Below are 5371 nucleotides of genomic sequence, written 5' to 3'. Positions count from 1 at the left end.
CCTATGTCCTTCCCTCTTCCCCCCTTCCCTCTCTCTTTCCCTCCCTCACCTCCCTCCCTCCTTCCCTCCCTCCCTTCCTCCTTTCCTTCCTTCTTTCCTTCCTTCCTTCCTTCCTTGTTCCTTTTTTCCTCCTTATTGGGGGAGGGAAAGAGATAATTTTCATTTTTAAAAACACTGTCATAAAACTTCATAGTCTTTCATGTAAGCACACATTAAGTACAAATTTGTTTAAATTAACCTTTTGGCAAATATAAGTATATAGCTCCAGGGAGTAAGATGATGGGGACAAAAGTAATTTTGTAAATATTTTCTGCAAAGGAATTCTTGACACAGACTCAGGAGATCATTTGAGAGGAGAGAGGGAAGGAAGGGGTGATAGAAAAACTAACCCTAGCTTGATCAGAAAAAAAAAGAAGTTACTGGGTTTTATTTTTGTAATGAGAGTGTCGCCCACATGTGGCATAGAGGTGTTGTGTGGCACGAAGGAAGGCAGCATAGACATCCCTAGTCTTTGGTATCCCCACCCTTCTGGAAGGAAGACTTTAATTCCTGCCAAGAGGGGAAACAGGAGGTTAAGGTCAGAAGCTTGATCACTCTGTACTCCTCAGAGAGAGAGCATACTGGACCAGAATTATATCTCTCTGCTCCCTTAAATACTGTTAGTCTAGAGAATGTGATTTTCAGGACTAAGATGTGATCTCTGTTTATTAATAGGAAAAGACTCAAGACTGCAAGTTTATATCCAAGATTTGACCCCCTTCCCACCAAATACCAGGTCCACAATGAAGACACTTACTAGATAGAAAAATATTATCCATGTCTATAGCAAAACAGAAATCAGAGAAAGTATACATAGAAGAATATATACCAGACAATACGGAGTGAAGGAGCTCTCCCATTGGGAACAAGGTAACTCAGCTCAAACAAGAGAGTGTCCTAGATCGCACCAAGTGGAAAATTCCCCAAAGTCTCTAGTGTAGCAACCTGGGGATAGGGACATGATGGAGAACATCCAGTTCCTTTCATGTAAGCTTCTTCCTGGAGTCTTATTCTCTCTTTAGCAACCTGAAGTAGGATTGGCATCTTTCATTTCTCTCTCAAAAATAGAAGCACCAAAAGCAACTGCAGAGCCGTAAAAGATCAAAGAGACTGAAGAGATTGAGGAGACTTGAAGGGCCTGGCCACTCTCCTCCATCACTTTCACCAACCCCATCCTGCTCCTCAGACAAGATCAGGGCATTAATGTACACCAATGAGGAGAAAGTCCTATACCGATGGGCTTTGGGACAGAAATTATATTTTTTTATGCAGACATTTTAGAAATACTGTCTGTTGTATATACCTTTCTCTATCTTTCCTGTTTTTGAAATGAAAGAGGAAAAATAGTAAGCATAGGAGATGACAATTTAAAGACTTCCTTGAGATTAATTCTCCAGACCGACTCTGCTAGCTAGTGAGAGAGTTATGAGACCAGCTAGCAGTACCAGAGCGCTAGGCCATCAGTGCTTCCTAGGTAAATTAGTAACAGGAAAAGAGCTTTCAATCGTTTCCTGTTAGGCCATGGCCGGGGAAGGGGCCCAAAGCATTTGAACTATGAAAGTATAAGTGAAACAGTCAAATCGAAAAGTATTTATTAAGATCTTACTATGTGCAAGGAGACTTAGAGTTTTGTCAGGAGAGCAAAAAAGGAATGCCAGAAATGAATTAGATAATAGGTTGAGACTTAGTGTGATAAGACACGTAGAATCTATAGAATCACCTAGGTTTAGGTGTTTTTTTTTCTTTTGATCTTGTTCTATAGACTATCTCTTTGTTTACACTTGGCAATTAATGAACAGTAAAGTAATATATTCTATTATTCTAAATATGATTTTAATTGAAAAATGCCACAAATAGATCATGTGCTAATATTCAGTTAGCCATGCCCATCTAGTGAAAATTTAGACAAGTCAACAAACATTTATAAGTGCCTTCTATGTGCCAGGTAATGTTGATAAGTACTGGAGACACAAAGAAAGGCAACGATATTCCCTGTCTCCAAGAATCTTAAATCTAATAGGGGATAAAACATGCAAAAAACTATGTACATATAAGATCATGTGTGTATATGTATACATATAGATATATAGATATAGATATATACAGAGAGAGACGGAGAGAGAGAGAGAGAGAATTGAAGGTAATCTCAGAGGTAAGGCACTAGATTAAGATGGACCAGAAAGCCTTCTTATAGAACTTAAAAGTTTAGCTAAAACTTGAAGGAAACCAGGGAGACCATGAAGGTGGGAGTGAGGAGGAAGAGAATCCCAGGCATGGGGCCAGGGAGTGAAAGATGTGCAGAGTAGAGAGATATTGTCTTATGTGAGGAATAGTAGTGAGGCCAGTGTCACTGTATTGTAGAGTATGTGGAGAGGGGTAAGGTGTAAGAAGACTAGAAAGGTAGGAAGGAGCAAAGGTGTGAAGGGCTTTAAAAACCAAGCAGAGGATTTTATATATGATCCTGGAAGTGATAAGGAGCCAAGGGACTCCCTATTATTGAATAGGGGGATGAAATGGTCAGACCTACACTTCAGGAACATCCCTTTGATAGCTGAGTGAAGGGTGGACTAGAGAGAGGAGAGACTTGAATCAAGGAGACTTTTCCTGAACGCCATTATGATGGTGCAGGTATGAGATGATAAGGACCTGCATCAGCATTGTGGCAGTGTCAGAGGAGAAAGGGGAGTATATGAGGGATGCTATGAAGACAAAATCAACACATTTGGCAACAGACTGGGTCTGGGAAATGAGAAGAAAAGAGGAGTCAAGGACAGTACCTAGATTGAGAACTTGGAAGACAGAACTTGGATGGCAGAACCTTAAAGAACAATAGAGAAGTGGAAGATTTTTGGGAAAAGATCAACGAGCTTAGATTGGATGTGTTAAATTTAAGATTTCTATGGGACATCCAGTTTGAGATACCCAATAGGCAGCTGGAGATGTGAGAATGGAGGTCAGGAGAGAGGTTAAGTAATTGACCTTTTTTCTGCCGTAACTCAAGAGACCTTGGAACATAGTCCTTAATTGAAGGTTCATTTCACAGAAGGAGATTATTAACTTTTATTTGCTGTCGTTTCAGCCATTTTTCAGTTATGAAAGTTCCTCTTTGTGACTTCTTTTAGGGTTTTCTTGGCAAAGATGCTAAAGCGGTTTGCCATTTCCTTCCCCAGGTCATTTTATAGATGAGGAACTGAGGCAAACAAGTGATTTGCCCAGGGTCATGCAGCTAGTAAGTGTCTGAGGCCAGATTTGAACTCAGGAAGGTGACTATTCCTGACTCCAGGTCCTGTAGCCTATGCACTGAGCCACTTAGTGGTCCATCAGGTTTTATAGGGTTATATAGAACATAATGGGTAAAACTAAACCTGTTATTTGAAGCTAAACATCTCAAGAATGTGTGCCCCTAACATATATTCTCAAGCACTAGCTAACCTTCTCCTCCACAGGAATCTGAAGACAAGGGATGGTGCTAGGGGAGGGAAATCCCTGTCATGTTTGACCTTGTCACATTTCATCACTGACCCACATAAAAGACCTTGCTAGAGGAATTTCCCTAGGGCGTCTGATTGGACAGGAAGTCTCATAGTTAGACAATGAGAATTCCTCCAAAGTGGGTCAGTCAAATAGTCACTCTCCAGACAAATATAAAAACGGTCTCACAGGTGTAATGAGTTAGTGTGTCTAAAGCACCACCAGCTCCAGGGAGAAAAACCACTATAGAATAAAAAATGTTGGGTCCCACTCCAAAATTACTATGTGCACATAAATCTTCTCTTTTAAATAATGAATCATAACACTTGAACAGTAAAATCGAAACTAGGTGAAACTCAAGAAATCAGGAAATAGCACCTAGTGTCTGTGATATTGGGTCACAGTTTATGCTGAATACTAAAGGGGAAAGTGAGCTTGTACAAACAGAAGCAGGAGTGGGATTGGGAGTTGGTAGTGGGGTTTGGAGGGAGGAGAAAGAATATTGGATTTGGAGTCAGAGGCCATGTGACTGAATATCTGTGTGACCTTAGGCAAATCCCTTAACCTCTCTGGGCCTCAGTTTTCACATCTGAAAATGAGGAGAGTGAACTTTGATCATCTCTAAAGTTCCTTTCAACTATAATTCTGTGAGCCTATGAGAAGAGGGAAGGGAGGGAATAAGCATTTATGTAGCACCTACTATGTGCCAGTCACTGTGCTAAGCACTTTTTACAGTCATTATCCCCTTTGGATTCTCACAATGACCCTGGAGGACCCTGTTATTATTATCCTAATTTTGTAGTTTAGAAAACTGAGACAAACAGAGGTTAAGTGACTTGTCCAGGGTCACACAGCTAATAAGTATCTGAGGCTGGGTTTGAACTCAGCTCTTCCTGCCTCCAGGCCAAGCACTCTATTTACTAAGCCAGTAGCTGTCTTGTCTTTTGTTATTATTATCTTCATGGACTTCCGAACTGTGATAAGTTCAAAAGAAAACTGGGACCCAAGAGACTTAAAGGGAATCTCCTTGCATACCTCCAGGCTTGTGGAATGTAGGACTCAGAAATGAGCTCCAAAGAACTCCCAGGAACTCTGATGATGAAATATGCTTCCCATCTCCTGACAGAGAGGCAGGAGACTCAAGAGGGCAGAATGAGACATACATACACATACACATGTGTATATAGAGTAGGTATATATGCATATGTTTATATATACACATAAATATTTACATATCTAAATCTGGCTTCAGTTGCTTACTAACTGTGTGACCCTGGGCAAGTCATTTAACCCTATCTGCCTCAGTTTTTACTTGTAAAAAGAGCTGGAGAAAGAAATAGCAAATCATTCCAGTATCTTTGCTAAGAAAACCCCAAATGGGGTCACAGAGAGTCAGACATGACTAAACAACAACCACATATAGGAATACACACACACGTGTGTCTATGTAAACACACACACATATTTCTCTTTTAGACATAACCAATGCAGCAATTTTTAATGCTTGATTATACATGTTTATAACAGGAGTTTTATCTTTCATTTTCAACTTTGGAGGGGAGAGAAGGAAGAAGAGAAGATGGATTTTTGCTGATTGAAATCTATAAAATTTAATTTAAAAAAATGAGCTCCAAAAGCCATGTACAATAATAACTACATGCCACTTGACCTTTCAGAAATCTGACTTTTGCCATTAGAAGTAGCAAGAATCTGGAAACACTAGAGATTAAGCCGACACTCTTATTTCAATCAAAGAATGATAGTAATGTGAATTAATCTATTGTGATTTTTGTAAGAATTTCTCCAACTTCTTCTTTGTTAATGTGTAACACATCCGGGAGCTCCTGTTTATAGTGGAACT

The sequence above is a fragment of the Trichosurus vulpecula genome, chromosome 1 (genome assembly GCF_011100635.1).
Source record: "Trichosurus vulpecula isolate mTriVul1 chromosome 1, mTriVul1.pri, whole genome shotgun sequence".
In the NCBI taxonomy this organism is placed as follows: Eukaryota; Metazoa; Chordata; class Mammalia; order Diprotodontia; family Phalangeridae; genus Trichosurus; species Trichosurus vulpecula.
This window is presented reverse-complemented; position numbering follows the sequence as displayed.